This window comes from Leopardus geoffroyi, chromosome X (assembly GCF_018350155.1).
Source record: "Leopardus geoffroyi isolate Oge1 chromosome X, O.geoffroyi_Oge1_pat1.0, whole genome shotgun sequence".
In the NCBI taxonomy this organism is placed as follows: Eukaryota; Metazoa; Chordata; class Mammalia; order Carnivora; family Felidae; genus Leopardus; species Leopardus geoffroyi.
This window is the reverse complement of record NC_059343.1, coordinates 75331448-75355097: the sequence shown is the minus strand read 5'-3', so window position 1 is coordinate 75355097 and position 23650 is coordinate 75331448. Positions and strand designations below refer to the sequence as shown.

Genomic DNA, 23650 nt, shown 5'->3' with positions numbered 1-23650 from the left:
AATCTTACAGTCAGCTGGCAGTGACCAAAACTCTTTACATGGGGAAAATAGGTAAATAAAAAGTAAAAAAAAAAAAAATTCTGAAAATTAGCTGTCAACATCTTCAATTCTAAGTAGTAAAAGACAGGCAAAGACTGAAAAGCTACAAAATAAAATTAAAACATATCTGTAGTTATTGAGATTAATACAGGAAGTATAGGGTAACAGAACACAAGATTTTCCTTTCAAAACTGGGTAGCTGAGGTAAGAATTACATCTTCAGATATAAGAATTAATGACAAAGAAAAACAATTGGGACATCGAGGATAGGGGGAAGATGGTGGCGTAGGAGGACAGGGCTCACCAAGTGTCCTGCTGATCACTTAGATTCCACCTACACCTACCTAACTAACCCAGAAAACCACCAGAAGACTAGCAGAACAAAGTCTCCGGAACCAAGCGCAGACGAGACGCCCACAGAAGAGGGTAGGAAGGGCTGAGAGACAGTGTGCTACACGACTGGCGGGAGGGAGCCAGGCAGAGGGGCAGCCTGCCTGCCAAGCAGAGCCCCCGAGTCTGGCTTGCAAAAGCAGAGGGGCCGGACAGAGTGTGTTCCAACAGCAAGTGCGCCTTAGCATCTGGGAGGTCATAAGTGTACAGCTCTGCTTGGAAAGCAGGAAGGCTGGAGTACAAAGGGAAGGAGAGTTGCTGAGCCCCCGGATGACAGAGCTCAGTTTGGAGGGGAACAAAGGCGCTCGCCAGCGCCATCTCCCCCGCCCATCCCCCAGTCAAAATCCCAAAGGGAACCAGTTCCTGCCAGGGAACTTGCTTACTCCGCGCAAATACCCAACTCTGTGCTTCTGCGGAGCCAAACGTCTGGCAGCGGATCTGACTCCCTCCCGCTGCCACAGGGCCCCTCCTGAAGTGGATCACCTAAGGAAAAGCGAGCTAAGCCTGCCACACCTGCCCCTGTGCACCTTGCCTAACCAACCCAGCTAATATGCCAGATCCCCAGCACCATAAGCCTGGCAGTGTGCACGTAGCCCAGACGGGCCACACCACCCCACAGTGAATCCCACCCCTAAGAGAGGGGAAGAGAAGGCACACACCAGTCTGACTGTGGCCCCAGCGGTGGGCTGGGGGCAGACATCAGGTCTGACTGCGGCTCCGCCCACCAACTCCAGTTATACACCAGGGCACAGGGGAAGTGCCCTGCAGGTCCTCACCACTCCAGAGACTATCGAAAATGACCAAGCGGAAGAATTCCCCTCAGAAGAATCTCCAGGAAATAACAACAGCTAATGAACTGATCAAAAAGGATTTAAATAATAGAACAGAAAGTGAATTTAGAATAATAGTCATAAAATTAATCACTGGGCTTGAACACAGTATAGAGGACAGCAGAGAATCTCTTGCTACAGAGATCAAGGGACTAAGGAACAGTCACAAGGAGCTGAAAAGCACTTTAAATGAAATGCAAAACAAAATGGAAACGACGACAGCTCGGATTGAAGAGGCAGAGGAGAGAATAGGTGAACTAGAAGATAAAGTTATGGAAAAAGAGGAAGCTGAGAAAAAGAGAGATAAAAAAATCCAGGAGTATGAGGGGAAAATTAGAGAACTAAGTGATACACTAAAAAGAAATAATATACGCATAATTGGTATCCCAGAGGAGGAAGAGAGAGGGAAAGGTGCTGAAGGGGTACTTGAAGAAATAATAGCTGAGAACTTCCCTGAACTGGGGAAGGAAAAAGGCATTGAAATCCAAGAGGCACAGAGAACTCCCTTCAGACGGAACTTGAATCGATCTTCTGCACGACATATCATAGTGAAACTGGCAAAATACAAGGATAAACAGAAAATTCTGAAAGCAGCAAGGGATAAACGTGCCCTCACATATAAAGGGAGACCTATAAGACTCGTGACTGATCTCCCTTTTGAAACTTGGCAGGGCAGAAAGAATTGGCACGATATCTTCAGTGTGCTAAACAGAAAAAATAAGCAGCCGAGAATCCTTTATCCAGCAAGTCTGTCATTTAGAATAGAAGGAGAGATAAAGGTCTTCCCAAACAAACAAAAACTGAAGAAATTTGTCACCTCTAAACCAGCCCTACAAGAGATCCTAAGGGGGATCCTGTGAGACAAAATACCAGAGACATCGCTACAAGCATAAAACATACAGACATCACAATGACTCTAAACCCGTATCTTTCTATAATAACACTGAATGTAAATGGATTAAATGCGCCAACCAAAAAACATAGGGTATCAGAATGGATAAAAAAACAAGACCCATCTATTTGCTGTCTACAAGAGACTCATGTTAGACCTGAGGACACCTTTAGATTGAGAGTGAGGGGATGGAGAACTATTTATCATGCCACTGGAAGCCAAAAGAAAGCTGGAGTAGCCATACTTGCATCAGACAAACAAGACTTTAAATTAAAGACTGTAACAAGAGATGAAGAAGGGCATTATATAATAATCACAGGGTCTATCCACCAGGAAGAGCTAACAATTGTAAATGTCTATGTGCCGAATACTGGAGCCCCCAAATATATAAAACAATTACTCATAAACATAAGCAACCTTATTGATAAGAATGTGGTAATTGCAGGGGACTTTAACACTCCACTTACAGAAATGGATAGATCATCTAGACATATGGTCAATAAAGAAACAAGGGCCCTGAATGACAGATTGGATCAGATGGACTTGACAGATAGATTTAGAACTCTGCATCCCAAAGCAACAGAATATACTTTCTTCTCGAGTGCACATGGAACATTCTCCAAGATAGATCACATACTGGGTCACAAAACAGCCCTTCATAAGTATACAAGAATTGAGATCATACCATGCATACTTTCAGACCACAATGCTATGAAGCTTGAAATCAACCACAGGAAAAAGTCTGGAAAACCTCCAAAAGCATGGAGTTAAAGAACACCCTACTAAAGAATGAGAGGGTCAACCAGGCAATTAGAGAAGAAATTAAAAAATATATGGAAACAAACGAAAATGAAAATACAACAATCCAAACGCGTTCGGATGCAGCGAAGGCATTCCTGAGAGGAAAATACATCGCAACCCAGGCCTATCTCAAGAAACAAGAAAAATCCCAAATACAAAATCTAACAGCACACCTAAAGGAAATAGAAGCAGAACAGCAAAGGCAGCCTAAGCCCAGCAGAAGAAGAGAAATAATGATCAGAGCAGAAATGAACAATATAGAATCTAAAAAAACTGTAGAGCAGATCAACGAAACCAAGAGTTGGTTTTTTGAAAAAATAAACAAAATTGCCAAACTTCTAGCCAGGCTTCTCAAAAGAAAAGGGAGATGACCCAAATAGATAAAATCATGAATGAAAATGGAATTATTACAACCAATCCCTCAGAGATACAAACAATTACCAGGGAATACTATGAAAAATTATATGACAACAAACTGGACTACCGGAAAGAAATGGACAAATTTCTAAACACCCACACGCTTCCAAAACTCAATCAGAAGGAAATAGAAAGCTTGAACAGACCCATAACCAGCAAAGAAATTGAATCGGTTATCAAAAATCTCTCAACAAATAAGAGTCCAGGACCAGATGGCTTCCCAGGGGAGTTCTACCAGACGTTTAAAGCAGAGATAATACCTATCCTTCTCAAGCTATTCCAAGAAATAGAAAGGGAAGGAAAACTTCCAGACTCATTCTATGAAGCCAGTATTACTTTGATTCCTATACCAGACAGAAACCCAGTAAAAAAAGAGAACTACAGGCCAATATCCCTGGTGAATATGGATGCAAAAATTCTCAATAAGATACTAGCCAATCGAATTCAACGGCATATAAAAAGAGTGATTCACCATGATCAAGTGGGATTCATTCCTGGGATGCAGGGCTGGTTCAGCATTCACAAATCAATCAACGTGATACATCACATTAACAAACAACAAAAAAAGAGAAGAACCATATGATCTTGTCAATCAATGCAGAAAAGGCCTTTGACAAAATCCAGCACCCTTTCTTAATAAAAACCCTTGAGAAAGTCGGGATAGAAGGAACATACTTAAACATCAGAAAAGCCATTTATGAAAAGCCCACAGCTAACATCATCCTCAATGGGGAAAAACTGAGAGCTTTTTCCCTGAGATCAGGAACACGACAGGGATGCCCACTCTCACCGCTGTTGTTTAACATAGTGTTGGAAGTGCTAGCATCAGCAATCAGACAACAAAAGGAAATCAAAGGCATCAAAAGTGGCAAAGATGAAATCAAGCTTTCACTTTTTGCAGATGACATGATACTATACATGGAAAATCCGATAGACTCCACCAAAAGTCTTCTAGAACTGATACATGAATTCAGCAAAGTTGCAGGATACAAAATCAATGTACAGAAATCAGTTGCATTCTTATACACTAACAATGAAGCAACAGAAAGACAAATAAAGAAACTGATCCCATTCACAATTGCACCAAGAAGCATAAAATACCTAGGAATAAATCTAACCAAAGATATCAAAGATCTGTATGCTGAAAACTATAGAAAGCTTAAGAAGGTAATTGAAGAAGATATAAAGAAATGGAAAGACATTCCCTGCTCATGGATTGGAAGAATAAATATGGTCAAAATGTCAATACTACCCAAAGGTATCTACACATTCAATACTATCCCAATCAAAATTGCACCAGCATTCTTCTCAAAACTAGAACAAGCCATCCTAAAATTCATATGGAACCACAAAAGGCCCCGAATAGCCAAAGTAATTTTGAAGATGAAGACCAAAGCAGGAGGCATCACAATCCCAGACTTTAGCCTCTACTACAAAGCTGTCATCATCAAGACAGCATGGTATTGGCACCAAAACAGACACATAGACCAATGGAATAGAATAGAAACCCCAGAACTAGACCCACAAACGTATGGCCAACTCATCTTTGACAAAACAGGAAAGAACATCCAATGGAAAAAAGACAGTCTCTTAAGAAATGGTGCTGGGAGAACTGGACAGCAACATGCAGAAGGTTGAAACTAGACCACTTTCTCACACCATTCACAAAAATAAACTCAAAATGGATAAAGGACCTGAATGTGAGACGGGAAACCATCAAAACCTTAGAGGAGAAAGCAGGAAAAGCCCTCGCTGGCCTCAGCCATAGCAATCTCTTACTCGACACATCCCCAAAGGCAAGGGACTTAAAAGCAAAAGTGAATTACTGGGACCTTATGAAGATAAAAAGCTTCTGCACAGCAAAGGAAACAACCAACAAAACTAAAAGGCAACCAACAGAATGGGAAAAGATATTTGCAAATGACATATAGGACAAAGGGCTAGTATCTAAAATCTATAAAGAGCTCACCAAACTCCACACCCGAAAAACAAATAACCCAGTGAAGAAATGGGCAGAAAACATGAATAGACACTAATCTATAGAAGACATCCGGATGGCCAACAGGCACATGAAAAGATGCTCAACGTCGCTCCTCATCAGGGAAATACAAATCAAAACCACACTCAGATATCACCTCACGCCAGTCAGAGTGGCCAAAATGAACAAATCAGGAGACTATAGATGCTGGCGAGGATGTGGAGAAATGGGAACCCTCTTGCACTGTTGGTGGGAATGCAAATTGGTGCAGCCGCTCTGGAAAGCAGTGTGGAGGTTCCTCAGAAAATTAAAAATAGACCTACCCTATGACCCAGCAATAGCACTGCTAGGAATTTACCCAAGGGATTCAGGAGTACTGAGGCATAGAGGCACTTGTACCCCAATGTTTATAGCAGCACTCTCAACAATAGCCAAACTATGGAAAGAGCCTAAATGTCCATCAACTGATGAATGGATAAAGAAATTGTGGTTTATATACACAATGGAGTAGTACATGGCAATGAGAAAGAACAAAATGTGGCCCTTTGTAGCAACGTGGATGGAACTGGAGAGTGTGATGCTAAGTGAAATAAGCCATACAGAGAAAGACAGATATCATATGTTTTCACTCTTATGTGGATCCTGAGAAACTTAACAGAAACCCATGGAGGAGGGGAAGGAAAAAAAAAAAAAGAGGTTAGAGTGGGAGAGAGCCAAAGCATAAGAGACTCTTAAAAATTGAGAACAACTGAGGGTTGATGGGGGGTGGGAGGGAGGGGTGGGTGGGTGATGGGTATTGAGGAGGGCACCTTTTGGGATGAGCACTGGGTGTTGTATGGAAACCAATTTGACAATAAATTTCATATATTGAAAAAAAAATTGGGACATCAATTTTTTTTTCAATTCTTCCTGATCTTCAATTTTGGTAATCACAGTCACCTGCGCTATTATTTATTTAAATTTTTGTAATGTTTATTTTTGAGAGAGAGAGAGCGAGAGAGAGCAGAGGAGGGTCAGAAAAAGAGGAAAACACAGCATCCGATGTAGGCTCCAGGCTCTGAGTTGACACAATAGAGCCCAATGCACGACTCCCACTCACAGACAACAAAATCATGACCTGAGCTGAAGTTGGACACTTAAATGACTGAGCCACCAAGACACATCATGGACTGCATTTTTAGAATGAAGTAAACAATAAGTATTCTAATTAATGTCTTAAATTTTCTGTTTTGAGAAAAATCTAATAAACCGTGGTTTGGTGATTCATTCAGCAAAAACTGACTATACTCCACTGAGAATCAAAGTGAGTTTTTCAAACGTTACTCCATCTTGAGTCTCCTACTTTTGGCACTTGCTACTTTCTGCATTTTCAGTGTTCCTTGCAAAGGGAAGCATTTTCTATTGCCTCTCACAGTGGCAAACTCCATTATGGTCCTTAATCATCCAGAGTGTGAATATTTATGTGGACCATCTTTGGATAATAATAATTGGTATATAAATGACATTCACTTTAAGTAGATAACTAGGGGAACTGACATGTGCAAAGACCCACCCTAAAGATCCCAGAAAATACTTATTAAGATACATTATGCCACATTCCTTAAAAGTTTGGCTATATTTACTCTCTTAGGATTGAATGATGCATTGTTTAACCTATTTCATTTTCTTAGTAAATATGGAAACAATACCAAAATGGCAATACAGAAAACAAATGTAATTACCTCATTTATAAAAGAAACTCCCTCAAAATAAACTTGTTTTCTATTTTCACTATGCTATTTTATTCTTATTTACTGTGTCAAGAAGTGGGTAAAAAACAAAAAGAAGTGAGTACGTTGTTTTTTAAATTTTATTATTACAAGATGATCCTGGTCTAAATTATATTGTAACTTGGGAATCTGAGTGGTCCAGTCAGTTGACTGTGCAACTCTTGATTTTGGCTCAGGTAATGATTACAGGGTCGTGGGACTTAGCCCCACATAGGGCTCCATGCTGAGTGTGGTTGGAGTCTACTTAGGATTCTCTCTCTCTGTTGTTCTCTCCCCCTCTGTCCCTTTCCTCCACTCATGCTTTCTCTTTCTAAAATAAAAAAAAATGAAAAAATAAAAATAAATAAATGAATTGTTCTGTAACTGTACCAAAAATATTTTAAAGAGTGAATGACTTAATAATTGTAAGCTTAGGATACTTAACTTAGTGGAATTTATATGACGCATAGCCAAGCATATTAGAACTAAATTTCTGCATTTATATGTTTTTTTTAAAAATTCACCATTAGGTAATTACATACCACTTTTAATTTTTTAATATAATTTATTGTCAAGTTAGCTTACATACAGTGCATACAGTGTGCTCTTGGCTTCAGAAACAGATTCCCGTGATTCATCACTTACATCAAACACCCAGTGCTCATCACAAGTGCCCTCCTCAATGCCTATCACACATTTTTCCCTGCCCCCCTGCCCCCCACACCCTTCCACCCTCAGTTTGTTCTCTGTATTTAAATGTCTCTTATGGTTTGCTTCCCTCTCTATTTGTAACTTTTTTTTTTCTTTTCCAACACTTATGGTCTTCTGTTAAGTTTCTCAAATTCCACAGATGAGTGAAAACATATGATATCTTTCTTTCTCTGACTTATTTCATTAGCATAATACCCTCCAGTTCCATCCACATTGCTGCAAATGGCAAGATTTCATTATTTTTCATTGCCAAGTTGTATTCCACTGTGTGTGTGTGTATATATGTATATACATACATACATATATATACATATGTATATGTATATATATACGCCACATCTTCTTTATCCATTCATCAATTGATGGAAATATGGGCTCTTCCCATAATTTGGCCATTGTTATTTTTTTTTGAAAATTTTTTTTAATGTTTATTTATTTTTGACAGAGAGAGAGAGAGAGAGAGAGAGAGATCATGAGCAGGGAGGTGCAGAGAGAGAGGGAGAAAGAATCTGAAGCAGGCTCCAGTCTCTGAGCTGACACCTCAGAGCCCAATGTGGGAGCCGATCATGAGATCATGATCTGAGCTGAAGTCGGACACTCAACCAGCTGAGCCACCCAGGTGCCCCTATAATTTGCCTATTGTTAATAGCACTGCTATAAACATTGGGGTACATGTGCCCCTATGAATCAGCACTCCTGTATCCTTTGGATAAATTCCTAGAAATGCTATTGCTGGTTCATAGGGTAATTCTATTTTTAATTTTTTTGAGGTAACTCCACACTGTTTTCCAGAGTGGCTGCACCAGTTTGCATTCCCACAAACAATGCAATTGAATATTTCCTGCTGCCCCCTTCTGGTCTGCTGAGTTTCAGTGGACAAGTCTGTTACTACTCTTATGTGTCTACCCTTGTAGGTTAAGGCTCATTTGTCCCTAGCTGCTTTCAGAAATCTCTCTTTATCTTTGTATTTTGTCAGTTTCACCATGCTATGTCATGGTGTTGACCTGATTTTGTTGATTCTGAAAGGAATTCTTTGTGCCTCCTGGACTTGGATGCCTGTTTTGTTCCCCGGATTAAGGAAGTTCTCAGCTATAACGTGTTCAAATAAACCTTCTGCTCTTTATCTTTCACTTCTTCTTCTGGAACTCCTATCATATGGATATTAATTAATTTCACTGAATTACTTAGGTCTCTAATTCTCCTCTGGAGGTCTAGTAATTTCCTTTCTCTCCTTTTCTCAGCTTAATTTTACCCTTCTCAATGATTTCACCTTCTATTTCACCCATTCTCTCCTCTGCTTCTCCCATTCTTGCTGTCACTACAGCTAGTTTATTTTGCACCTCATATACAGCATTTCTGAATTCATCGTGACTATTTCTTAATTCCTTGATCACTATAGCAATAGATTCTCTGCTGTTTTCTGTCCTTTACATATTTTAATAGTTTGTTATGTGTCCTGCACCTTTGAGTACTACAATATTAAAAAAAGGGTCATAAACTGTCCAGGGCCTGGAACTTCAGGAAATGTTTTTGGAGTGTGTTATGTGCACTCTGTTGTTGTGTCTTGGCTGCTTTACCTCACTACTCATAGTGGTGGATTGGTGGAGTGGTGGATTGCACCAAGTGTGCTTTGATTTGCTTGTTGAAGTAACCCTGGAAAAGAGGAGAAGGAGAGGGGGAAATAAAGCTTATTCCAAACTGAGACAGAAATTATAGGGGTGGATATAAAAACCAGGCAAAGAATCAAAAAAATTACAGGGCTTAATACAGAGAGAGAGGAAAATAAACAAGAAGGAGATACAGAAAAGGTCTAAAAATAATATAGCAAAATTGCCTGATTAAAGAAAAGACAGGAACAGCATTAAAAAAGGACAGAGAGAGAGAGAGAGAGGGTGAGAGAGAGAGAGAGAGGATATATACATATATATATATGACCAAAAATCAAATCAGAAACTGTAAGAAAAACCACAGTACAGTTGCCCCTTGGTACCTTGAAAATGGTGGTTGTGTTGGTCTTGAGAAGGGGCTTAACTGGTTCAGTGAGTGTCAATCACACTCCAGTAGATAAGCAGTTAGTAAGCTTTGAGGGGCGGCATTTGCTGTAAATGATCCTGCCTCCACTGGGGGCCGCTGTCCTGTTCCTTGAAGCCCCACCGCATTGGTGATGGGGAGTACACACCAGTCTCTCCTTCTTGGACTGAGTGTCCTAAACCACTCTGTTCAGGTTGCCCTCCCAGAACAGCACTGGCAAGGGTGGGCTGTTTTTCCCTGCTCCACAGTCTCCCTTGCCTCCCCTGTGCTGGACTAGGATTCAAAACCCGATGTCTTAAATGATGCTGCTGTGCACTGACCAGGAATAGAACCATTCCTTCAAGCTGACAAAGGGCCTTTGGCTGGTGCCTGCAGGGTCTTTTGTACTTCGAGAGTCAATAAACCCTCTTCTCATAGAACTTTATGGAAGGGATGACTTTCTCGTAGTGCACCCCCAAGAGTGTTATCCAGTTCGGGGTTGGCTTTCCTCCCCACCAGACATGTGCAGGTTCAGCGGCACAGGCTTGCACACCATCAGTGGCTCTGGTCAGGAGATAGTTGTAAAACCCTGAAATCTACAATCTTCATTCCTAAGGCTGTTTGCAAAGTAGAAACTGGTTCTCTTCTTATTCTTCATTTTCCAGACCATGGTCTGGAGAGGTTTTTCTCTTATCCAAATACAATCCCAAAAAGCTTCCCTTTCTCTTCCTTTTGTTTATCCACCAAAGGGGATTCCCCCTCTTCTATGTCTATGCTGTCACCCATTTTCTCTCCCCCAATTCACAAACACACACTTCTGAACCACCAAGCTGTCTCCTAGGTCCCTGGAGATGTTGCTGTCAGACTGTAGCCTAGATTCCTGGAATTCCAAGTGTTTTGACTACAATACTGCTATGTTTCAGGGATGAGAGGAATTCTGGTAACCCTACTTCTCCGCCATGTTGACTCCTCCTCCTCACATATCACATTTTTAGAGACATGAAATTGTTTAATGTTGCTAATAGATCCTTTTTACAAAGCAATATAAATTGTAGCTTCTTTGCTGGAAAACCAAGGGTAGTCCATACATAAAGTAAATAAATTCTTAGTGCATCAAAGAAACAAAACAAAAAGTTACAAGTTTTGCTTTTCTCACTAAACTATTTCGTAGGGTTCCCTCTAGGGAATTAAGTTTGAAGTATTTCTCATTGGAACAGAGTAGAAAGCCCAGAAATAAACCCACAATCATGTGGTCAATTAACCTTCAATAAGGCAAGAAAGAATATCCAATAAGAAAAAGATGGTCTCTTCAAAAAATGGTGTTGGGAAATCTGGACAGCTACATGCAAAATAATGAAACTGGACCACTTTTTGTTTTTTTTAAATTTTTTTAAACATTTATTCATTTTTGAGAGACAGAGAGAGACAGAGCATGAGTTGGGGAGGGGAAAAGAAAGAGGGAGACACAGAATTTGAAGCAGGCTCCAGGCTCTGAGCTGTCAGCACAGATCCCAACACAGGGCTTGAACCCACAGACTTCGAGATCATGACCTGAGCTGAAGTCGGATGCTTAACCAACTGAGCCATCCAGGCATCCCTGGACCACTTTCTTTCACCATATGAACTCAAACAAAAAAAAAAAAAATCAAAATGGATTAAAGACCCAAATGTGAGACCTGAAACCATAAAAATCCTAGAAGGGAGCACAGTCAGCAATATTTTTACATCAGCTATTGCAACATTTTTTGAAATAAGTCCACCTAGGCAAAAGAAACTAAAGCAAGGGGGCACCTGGGTGGCTCAGTTGGTTTAGCATCTGACTTCAGCTCAGGTCATGATTTCACTGCTCACGTGTTCAGGCCCCATGTCAGGCTCTGTGCTCACAGCTCAGAGCCTGGAGCTTGCTTCAGATTCTCTGTCTCCCTCTCTCTCTGCACCTTTTCACTCATGCTCTGTCTCTTTCTCTCAAAAATAAATAAACATTAATTTTTTTCTAAAAAAAAGAAACTAAAGCAAAAATAAACTATTGGGACTATATAAAAAAATCTTCTGGACAGTGAAAGAAACAATCAACAAAATGAAAAGACAACCTACTGAATGGAAGAAGATATTTACAAATGACATATTAAAAAAGGGTTATTATCTAAAATATATATACTGATACAACTCAACACCCCCCAGAAATAATCCAATTAAAAATAGGCAGAAAACATGAATAGACATTTTACTAAAGAAGACATCTAGATGACCAAAAGAAACATGAAAAGATGGTTAACATCACTCATCATTAGGGAAATGCAAATCAAAACTGTAATGAGCTATTGGGCACCTGGGCGGCTCAGTTATTTAAACATCTGACTGGTTCAGGTCATGATCTCATGGTTCATGAGCTCAATCCCCATGTCAGGCTCTGTGCTGACAGCTGGGAGCCTAGGGACCGCTTCAGATTCTTTGTCTCCCTCTCTCTCTGCCCCTCCCGGCTTGCTCTCTGTCTCTCTCTCAAAAATAAATAAACAAAAAATTCTTAATACAAATACAATGAGATATTACTTCACACCTATCAGAATGGCTAAAATAAAAAATATAAGAAAAAAAATATTGGTGAGGATATGGAGAAAAAGACACCCTCTTGCACTGTTGGTAAGAATGCAAACTGGTGCAGCCACCCTGGAAAACAATATTTTAAAAAGCTAAAAATAGGAGTATGCCATGATCCAGTAATTACACTACTGAGTATATACTCCCAAAATACAAAAACACTAATTCAAAGGGCACCTGGGTGGCTCAGCTGGTTGAGTGACTGACTTCACCATAATATCATGATTCGTGAATTCGAGCCCCATGTTGGGCTCTGTGGTGACAGCTTGGAGCTTGGAGTCTGCTTCAGAGCCTGTGTCTCCCTCTCTCTCTGCCCCTTCCCAACTCTCTCTCTCTCTCTCTCAAGAATAAATTAACATTAAAAAAAATTTTAGTGGCTCCTGGGTGGCTCAGTCGGTTAAGCGTCCGACTTTGGATCAGGTCGCGATCTCACAGTTCATGAGTTCAAACCACACGTTGGGCTCTGGGCTGACAGCTCAGAGCCTGGACTTGGTTCAGATTCTGTGTCTCCCTCTCTCTCTGCCCCTCCCCTGCTCATGCTCTGTCTCTCTCAAAAGCAAATAAATAAATATTAAATTTTTTTTAAAAAAAGCACTAATTCAGAAGGATACATGTACCCTGATGTTTTTGGCAGCATTATCTACAAGAGCCAAGTTATGGAAACAGCCCAAGTGTCCATTGACTGAGGAATAAAGATTTGGTATATGTATACAATGGAATATTATTCAGCCCTAAAAAATAATGAAATCTTGCTATTTGCAAGAACATGGGTGGAGCTAGGAAGTATAATACTGAACAAAACAAGTCAGTAAGAGAGACAAATACCACATGATCTCATTCATACATGGAATTTAAGAAACAAAATGAGCAAAAGAAAAAGAACAAAAGAGAGAGAAGCCAAGAAAGAGTCTTAACTATAGAGAAGACTTTTAACTATAGAGAACAAACTGATGGTTACAGAGGGGAGGTGGGGAGCAGGATGGGTGAAATAGGTGATGGGGATTAGGAGGGCACTTGTCATGAAAAGCAAAGGTTGATGTATGGAATTGTTGAATCACTATATTGTACTCTTGAAACTAATATTATATTATATGTTAGTTATATTGGAATTAAAATTAAATTTTAATTTAAAAATGTTAAAGGGGCTCCTGGGTGGCTCAGTCGGTTGAGCTTCTGACTTCAGCTCAGGTCATGATCTCACAGTTCATGGGTTCAAGCCCCGCGTTGGACTCTGTGCTGACAGCTCAGAGCATGGAGCCTGCCTTGGAGTCCGTGTCTCCCTCTCTCTCTCTGCCCCACCCCTTCTCTCTCTCTCTCTCTCTCCCAAATAAACATTAAAAAAAAATTTAAAAATTAGAAAAAAAAGGTTGAAGCATTTACCATGAGCACTGACATAGAAGGAATTCCTGGTGGTCTAATCAAGAGACAACAGGAGCTAGTTTTTCATTCTACATATGGATTGTTCAGCCTGCTGAAATATAATACTATAGAAATAGCAACACTTGGGTGTATTTAAAGCAACATTTAAAGTATTTTTTAAATTCACAATGATTACATGAAGATTTCTGAAAGAGTGTATATTTGCACAGTTTCAAGATCAGGTAGCACATTTCTGTAATAGCAGTGATCAGTTACAAATGTTCAAAAAATATTACTATATGAATCTATACTCTCTCCCTGTGTCCTTCTAAATGGGTCCTTAAACTGCTAATGCTTAGTCATGATGTAACTAGGTATCTTTGAGCCACATACAGAACACAAAATATCCATATGAGATCATGTGGTATTTGCAAAACATGAAAAGATGCTCAGAAATTTATAATAACAATTTAAATTATAGTTAATAATTGAAGAAACAATTCACAATGTCATGTTCAAATGCGTTGTTAAATGCATCATAATAGTAGTACTAAAAAGTGTTTCTTTTATTTGTAGGCTTCAGATATCATAAAGAGATTTTGTTGTTGTTATTGCATTAGTTTTAATAGGGAAGATTTTCCTTCAAAAATTCTTTTTTTTTTCCATAAAAAGTAGCAAGACTAGATTTTATTGGATACTAAAGAGATAAAGATGACAAAATAGCAGCTCCTTTTAGAAAGGGAAATTGGGGCACCTGGGTGACTTGGTTGAGCATCGGACTCTTGATTTCTGCTCAGGTCATAAATCTCATGGTTCCTGAGTTTGAGTGCCATGTCAGGCTCTGCACTGTTTGTGTGAAGTCTGCTTAGGATTCTTCCTCCATCTCAAAATAAATTAGTAAAATGTAAAAATAAAATTAAGAAGAAAGGGAAAATCAATAAAAATTACTAGTTAATTAGAATTCTAATTATAGACTAGCATAAATAGGGACTATATCTTTTATGATCCTGCTATTATTCACAAAATATTACTGTTTCTCTTTCAGATTGATCTTCAGTGCTGGTTTATAAGCCATAGAAGAAGACCATGTCATTATTTTGCTGATTAATCTCATATTTATCAAAATTTTTAAAAGTTTACCACGTTGAACTTCCTTTTTATCCATTGAGTACCTACTAATGTTTGACCATTTTCCTTGTTGTCTTTATTCTAAATTCAGCTAATTTCAAACATTTTATTTTCTCTTTGACTACATATGTCAACACCAACACTTGTTTTAGTGAAGAAAAGACCTATTGAATTATTTATTGTTAGTAAAATTTTGAAGATATAGTTCATAATAAGGGGTGTTTGAAGTAGAAAAAAAACCCACGTTGTGAACTGAGGGACACACATTTCAGTTCATGTAAATCTGTGTAATCAAACCTCGCTTGGTATCTGTTTTCTTATCTGTCAAATGAGATGGTTGGGTTGTTCTATAATTTCTTTTTAATATTTCTTTTCTGTCTATAATTCTATGGCTTTTTAAGGAAATAGACTAACACTAGATACAAACCCCAACTAATTTACAATGTAAAATCAATATATGGGATATGAAAATGCCATATTGCACCTTCAAAATTAATATATTTATTGTAAAGTACAAAATCTTGATGGTAAAGAAATTGCATTGTCCGTTGTAGGGCAACTGAAAATAATTTTCTCTCCAATTGATGGTGTTGTCATCTAATTGGGAGTTACTTCTCCCAATTTCCCACTGCTTGAAAATAACAGAGATTTTCATATAAAAATTTCACAGCTCTTATCTATAATCTATTTGATGCTTTATAGACAACATCTAGGTGTGGAATGATTATCTTAAGGAACCATAACATCCTTTCAGTAAGTCAAAAGCTGATGTGTGGGTAAATCAAGGTGAATGAACCTTTCTTGTACTCCACACCATGTAAGCTCCACTTTAATCATATTTTCTCTGATGAATAGAGAAATCACAGTGGAGAATTATGATAGCAGTTGAAAAATGCATTTAACCTCATTGTGACACATATGATATTTGCAGAAAATGATCATGTGAAGTTTCATTGCTGTGTTAGATAATTTGGTCCAAGCCAAGTGTATCCTATTAAAATGTAAAAGTAATATAATTAGTGTTATAGAATAAATAACATAAATAGCACTTAAGAAAATTACTCAACTTGAACTTTAAATATAGTGAAAGAAATGGAAGAAAACTTAGTATTAATTGTACTTCATAGATTTAATTAAAAGACATTTTTTAAGTTTGTTTATTTATTTTGAGAGAAAGAGAGCACAAACTGGGGAAAGGATGAGAGAAGGAGAGACAGAATTCCAAACAGGCTCCACACCATCAGCACAGAACCTGATGTGGGTTTCAAACCCTTAAACTGTGAGATCATGATCTGAACTGATATCAAGAGTTAGACACTTAACCAACTGAGCCACCCAGGTGCCCCGGAGTGAAATATTTTTTAATGTTTATTTATCTTGAGAGAGAGAGAGAGAGAGAGAGAGAGCAAGTGGGGGAGGGGCAGAGAGAGAGAGGGAGACACAGAATCTGAAGCAGGCTCCAGGCTCTGTGCTAACAGCGGGGCTCGAACCCAAGAGCGGTGAGATCATGACCTTAGGTGAAGCTGGATGCTTAATCAACTGAACCACCCAGGCATTCCATGAAAGATTTTTTAATTTTTTTTTAACGTTTATTTATTCTTGAGAGATAGGGAGAGACAGAGCAGGAGTAGGGGAGGTGTAGAGAGAGCGGGAGACACAGAATCTGAAGCAGGCTCCAGGCTCTAAGCTGTCAGCACAGAGCCCAATACGGGGCTTGAACCCACAAATCGTGAGATCATGACCTGAGCCAAAGTCAGACGCTTAACCAACTGAGCCACCCAGGCGCCCCCCATGAAATAATTTTTTTTCAATGAAATTGAATATTATTAGTTCACATTAAGTTAAATTAGGTCATCCTTTAGTTGAGCCTAGCCTGAGCTATTCTTAGGCAATTTATTCTGAAGGCAAAGAAATTTGAAATTTTTGTGAGCCAACACAAAAGAGCTTCACAGGGGAAGAATTCAGTTGAAAGGTTGGTTCAAATGAAATGAATCTTGTAACACAGAGGTAATTTTAATTCTTAAAATAGATGTACCTGATTAGGGATTATTGTCTCCAAGGACTGAAGAACAATGAACCTATGATCACATGAAGTAAACATCATAGTGAACAGAAGCTACTCATAGGTTTGAAAACCATTTGCAAACTATTTTTCCCCATTTGAATTGCAAAGTAGTCTGTATAAGTTTAAAAGCTGCCAGCAGTGAAACGGAAAACCTAGAGAAAAATGGCAATTTTCATTGTCCATCAGTGAACAAATATTTCATGACAAAAGAAGAGAATAATGGATATGAGTAGGAGGGACATTTTTGAACTACATTAGCATAAAAATAAGTGTAACAACAAAACAAATGGCCACAGGTCTATAGTTTTTACATACATACTTAAAGCTATTCTGCTTCATTTGTATTCAAGTTATAAAGGTAGGTCTACAGGAATTTGTATGAAGTACAATTTTTTTTTTTATGAATTTAGGAAAGAAATACCAAACTTTTTAAACGTTAATTAAATCATTATATAGACACAAATTACATTTGCCAGACAGGATAGGAAATGGTTCCAATTATACAATCTACTCTTGAGTCAATTTTGAGATTTCTTTATATAATTAACTTAATCAAATAAAATCTTTAAAAATAATTCATATTCATTAAACAAATATTTATTCAACATCTACTGTGTGTTAGAACCTTGATTCAGTGAAGATACATCAGTTAAAAACAAAACAAATCAAATATTCCTGATCTGATGGAACTAATATTCTGGTGGAGAAAGACAAATCATAACTATAGATATATATCTTCGTTTCTATATCAGTATTAATATATGTATAGATACAGTGTAGATAGTGGCATATGGTATGGAAAAAATAGAGCAGAAGAAAATCATGTAATAAATATTAAGGAACAAAAATTGTAAATTGGATCTATAGGACAGATTTTACTGAAAATGTGACATATTTTAGTAAGACTGGAAAGAGCTGAAGGTAATATATTAGTTTCCCATGGCTGCTGTATACAACAGGCCACCAAACAATGTGGCTTCAAATAATACAAATGTATTACATTACAGATCTATAAGTCATAATTTCGACATAGGTATCACTGGGCTAAAATCAAGGTATCACCAGTAGGACTGTATTCCTTTCTGGAAGCTCTATGGGAAAATCCCTCTCCTTATCTTTTCCATCTTTTACTTTTTAAAAAGTTTTTGTTTTAATCCCAGTTAAAGTGTTGTATTAGTTTCAAGTGAACAATACAGTAATTCAACAATTGTGTACATCACCAGTGCTCATCATGACAAGTGTACTCCTTAATCTCCACCACCTATTTAACCCATCCCCCAACTCACATTCCCTTTGGTAATCATCAATTTGTTCTCTATAATTAAGACTCTGTTTCTTGGTTTGTCTATCTTTCTCTCTCTCTTTTTTTTTTTTCCTCCTTTGCTTAAAGGCTGACGGAATTCCTTGGCTCATGGCCTCTTTTTTCCATCTTCAAATCCAGTAACATTTCTGAACTTTCACCCTTGCATCTCCTCACTGCAGCCAGAATAGGTTCTCTGCTTTTAAAAATTCTTGCAATGCAATTGGGTCTACCCAGTTAATACAGGATGATTTCCTACTTTAAGTCCTTGCCTTAATTACATCTGCAAAGTCCATTTTGCCATGTAAATTAACATTATTTACAGGTTCTAAGTATTAGGACTCAGACATTTTTGGAGATCCGTTATTCTACTATCACAGATATAGCTATGCATGTATCTGAGTGCAAAATATTCTGGAGAGAATGAATATAGTGAACAAAAGCCCTGAATTTTCAGTGTGTTTATTAAAAATAGCAAGTAGCTTAGTGTAGCTGGACCTGAGTGAGGTCAGGAGAAAGTAGTAGAAAAGGAGGTCAGAAAAAGAATGGAAAGGGGTAGGGGCAAATTGTAGAGGGCTTTGTAGGTCCTTATAAAGTATTCCAACTCTCTTTGAGAAGGATGGGAAGCAGTTGGTGGTTTGTGAGCAGAAGTGTGATGTGATCTGACTTTGGTTTTTACAAGATGACTTTGGTGAGTTTATTGAGAAATGACTTTAAGAAGGCAGCGCTAGATTCATTGTGATAATTCTTACGTAAGTATATTCTAAAATATATTTAGTTTTAAGTAAGTAGATGAATTTCAAGCAGGAAAAGCTCATGGTTTTATTACTTGCCTTCTATCAAAATTTTTGTTGTATTAAAAGACTATAAAAGCATCTGAAGGGAAATAATCCTCTTTTATTAACTATCAATGTCATGTTTAAGATCAAACATGTCATTCACTCAAACTATGTGAATTTATAATGGCATCTGATGTTCTAAAATTAAATTACTGAATGGGCTACTTGTCTATAAGTAAGTTATTTATATGATTGTTGGTTAATTTTACATTTACCACTAGCAGTAACAGGATTGGTTCATGGCTGAGCTTGAGCACACACACATGCACACACACACATATGGCCACATATGTAAATAACTAAAACAATATCTTTTACAAAGCAAGGTACAGCTGTAATTCAATATATACTTAAAAATGTAAAAGGATTTTTAAAATACCTAAACATAGAAAAAAATGTTAGCACAAAAGACACGTTATATAAGTAGATATTTCAAGTGAATAATTTAAAAGTGATTTAAGAAAACCTATTCTTTTTTACCCCTCATTAACATAAAATTAGCACAAAAACAATTAGGAAGAATCATGTCTTAGTCGATGCTACACAAAACATTTTCCGGGGGGAAAATATGCTTTATATCATCTTCTCTAAGGTTTGACTACCTGTAGAAAGAGATGTTAAAAACTGATAGGACAGTGAATTAAAAGTATTATGTATTCATATAACTAAATATCTCTGGTTGCCCCCATAAGGAGGAACTAGTGTAGGCCTCTTGACTAGAATAACTTATTGAATATCAAGTAAATAAACCCAATACAATTTTTTTTGGAATCTATAATTGTTTTTTAAGAAGTCAAGACACACATCCATTTGTTTTTAAATGTTTATTGTAGTCTACTATTTATGTTTATGTTTTTAATTGAACATATAATTCTATGTGTCACTAATAAAATTTTTAATACAAAGCCTTACTATTTCAGAAGACAGTATTCAATAAGACTGTTGTTTTTTAGATCTGGGCAGATTTTATTCACATTATGGGAGAAGGCTTGGAAAAGTTAAATAATGTATCTTTCATGGAGAATCCATCTAGTAAGTGACTATTTTATTATTGCTGAGTTTAAAGGGTTGTAAGTCTTTAGATGTAAGATGAAGTACAGATGCTTTGTTCCAACAAATAACCCATGAACCCCCACTTGAGGTGTTCACTGACATTAAACAGAGATTTCTGTTTTACGGGACAATATGGTTGACTGATAAGATTTCTATGAACTTTTCTTTTCTCTTTCTTTCTCACAATAAAAATTGTCTACTTCAAAATGTAAATGGAAGTTAATCTTGAATCTTTCATACAAGTTGATAGATTAATTGCCAATATAGTGTTGGTAGTTTTTAATGTATATGCAAAAATCTCATTAATATTTGTTATTCAAAACATTTTATTTTAAAGATGGAGTTCTATGTGTTTTCTCCTTGAATGTCATATTTTAGGAATCTTTTGAAATATGTTATTCACACATTGGAAGCTAGTCATTTTATCAGGATAAAATACAGATACTAAACCTTTGATGCTATGCTGACATATGCTTAGGAGTGACTAATTAGCTATCAATACCACATCTACTGTGCCTACTTATTCTGACAAACAATATAAAAGAGTTTATTTTGGTGAGTTGCAAAATAACTCCAAAGAATAGATGCAAATGACAGAAATACCTTGTTGAATTTCTATAGTATGAGCAAGAAGATAAATAGCTATTAAGACTATAAGCTAATTTTATAAAGCAATTCTGTTTTGAGATTTCTTCTTCTGTGATTGCTACAGCTAAAATTAAAATAATAAACTAACAGAATCCTGAGTTGAATTCAGTCATGATACTAAAAGGCAAGTAGCTAGTTAAAACAGGAAACTATCTCTTTTAGCTTTCTTACTAATAAAATTATATAATTGTATCTTCATATTTCCCATTGTTTAGTTAATAGGATGTATATACTCCTTGTCCTTCAAAAAGTTCAAAAATCAAACCTAGTGGAACATACTAAAAATCCAGAAACATGGGAAAATCAAAAGAAGGAAAGTGGAGAAGGAACAATAAAAAAGAGAAGATGAAGGGCAATCTTTTATACCTCTACATCATATAAACTGAGAGCAATATATTGGAGGAATTTGTTCTACTCCTGCTTCCTGAAGAGGTAGTAGATAGACCTCTGTTAGGTTCAAGATTTCTCTTCCCAGATTTATGCCCATTATTTCATGCTTTTCTTTCCATTAACACTATTATTTTCACTATTCTTTGCTGTTATTACTTCTGCTATTGGTCCTTTTTTTCATTTCTTATTCAAAATTGAATATATTGCACAAACTTTGATGTGGGGAGATAACAAGAAATTCTTACAATTAAAATGTATTTGACAAATAAATCCATTTGTTTTCCTTATCAAATGCGGTTAGTTTTGTCATTGTTATATACTTATAAAATTTATAGAAATTATTACGATCAATAGAATTTCTAAAATATGATTCTATGGCACAATTTTGGAAAATGTAAAAAATATGATTTTATTTTTATAAGTGTTTAGCACTACATATGAATTTCTTTTGACTTAATCTAACCATCTACCTTAGGCAGAAGAAAATAGCAGCTTATTATAAGAGAGAACTGAGACTGAGAAGAAAATATATAGATTATGCTTCTCTATCTGCCTTGACTTGCTATATGACCTTGATAAAATAATACAGTGCCATATTGTTAATTGGTTTATAAAAATAGAATTTACAGTACTTTTTGCTTCTTGCTGCCTCATCATTAATTAAATACCTTCGATTTTCTTCTAAAGGTGTGAGTCAAAGGCCATATGGATATAATTCCCAGATATCATCATTTCTTAACTTCATATTCTACAACTCAGAAATTACCCATTTATTGAGTCTCTGCTATGTGTCGAATATTGTACTAAAACATGTGGAGTCAAAGAACTTGTTGATCATGAACCAAAAGACAGTCATTTAACCAATCTTCAAGGAATTTATAAGCTGAAGCAGAGGTAGAAGTCACAACTTAAAGTTTTCTCATGTTGTTAAGTTCTTAAGCACTCACTTATATTCACATGGTTCTGACTCAAAATAAGATCCAACTTATTTTATACATAATGTGAAACTGATGTACAAAAATAATATTGAATGCTATGGAGTTAGCAATTTGAAGGCATTATTTTCTTGATTAAAAAATATTTCCTAAAAATCATATGTTATTCTTCTTGATAAGAAACCATTTAAAAAATGGGAATGCTAAAAGGGCACAAACAATGGATTTTTTTAAAATTATGGACTGACAAGTTCCATCAGATAACTCAAAACTAGTTCGATAGCATTAAAAATCTTATTTTTTTTACTCTAAAAACAATGTCTCTTTACAAGAAGAATTATACCCAGAGGTATAGCCTTAGATAAAACATTTCATGTATGATCCCTTATTTTCATAATCAATACAAATGATTCTGAAACAAAATGTAAAGTGTCACTACAGGTTTAAGAAATGCTATTTCCTGAAGAGTTAAGATAGCAGAGTAGTAGGGAGACCCTGGGTTTGCCTCATCCCTTGAGCACAGCTAGATCAACATCCAAATCATTTTGAACACCTAGGAAATCAATCTAAGGATTAAGAGACCAATCTGCATAATTAGAGGGAGAGAACGTGGCATGTATGAGATTAGAAAACATGAATTAGGAGGGAGAAAAGCCATGGTGCTGTGGAGGGGATGGCACACTTTTCACAGAAAGAAAGCAGACAGGGAGAAGGAGAGAGGAGGAGAGAGAGCAGCATGTCTAGTTTGTGCAAGAAAAACACTCTTCCAAAATCATTGACAGGGGGATCCAGAGGAACTATTGCCAAGTTTTTGCAAGCAGTGGAGTTCAAATTCTGAGGTTTTAGAAGTCCATCCAGCCCACTCACCAGAGCCAAACTGGGCAGGCAGTGGTGCTCCTGGGGAGAAGGAGAGCAGAGGCCTGGGAGTGGACAGTATGGTGTGGGGATCCTTTGGGTTGTATTGGGAGAGAACTTTCCCTTCCTGGAGTACATTTGGAAGAGGACATATAGTATTGCCTCTCCAAGGACAAAAGATCTGGTGCACATCAGTGAGCAGCTATTCAACAGCAGGGGACAGAGGTATGCACAGAGGGCAGATAATCTGGCTGCAGCTTTTTGCTTTGCTTTACCATAAACTGCAGGCACCTGGGAAGCTGTGTGACTGCTTTTCTGAGACAGAAGGGTGCCAGGTGCAGGCAGCCCTGCCAGGCTCTCCTGCAGAGAAGAGGAGTGGGTCTGCATCTTGCAGGGTCTTTTATGATTTGGAGTTTTGAATCCCAGACACACACCAGAGATAAAACACAGAACTATGGTGTCAGGTGTGTCAATGGCCCAGGTACAAACAGATTGAGGGCTGGGATCTGACAGAAGCCTGGGACAAAGGAGGGGAGATTTTTTGCTTTTCTGTGAGGGTTTCCAGAACAGTTGCAGGCACCAGCTCCCTTACCCAGGGACAAAAGTGCAGGGTCGATTCCATACTCCCCACCCACCAGTGGTAGGACTTCAGTGAGGAATACAG

General features: G+C 37.5%; 1 long non-coding RNA gene across 1 annotated transcript; it reads left to right on the top strand.

Annotated features, from left to right (window-relative positions):
• The first annotated feature begins 8659 nt into the window (after window positions 1–8659).
• LOC123594886 lies at window positions 8660–22950 on the top strand. Its single transcript, XR_006710923.1, has 3 exons — window positions 8660–9228; window positions 19516–19519; window positions 22940–22950. It is a non-coding gene; the product is annotated as an uncharacterized LOC123594886 (long non-coding RNA).
• Window positions 22951–23650: the final 700 nt, after the last annotated feature.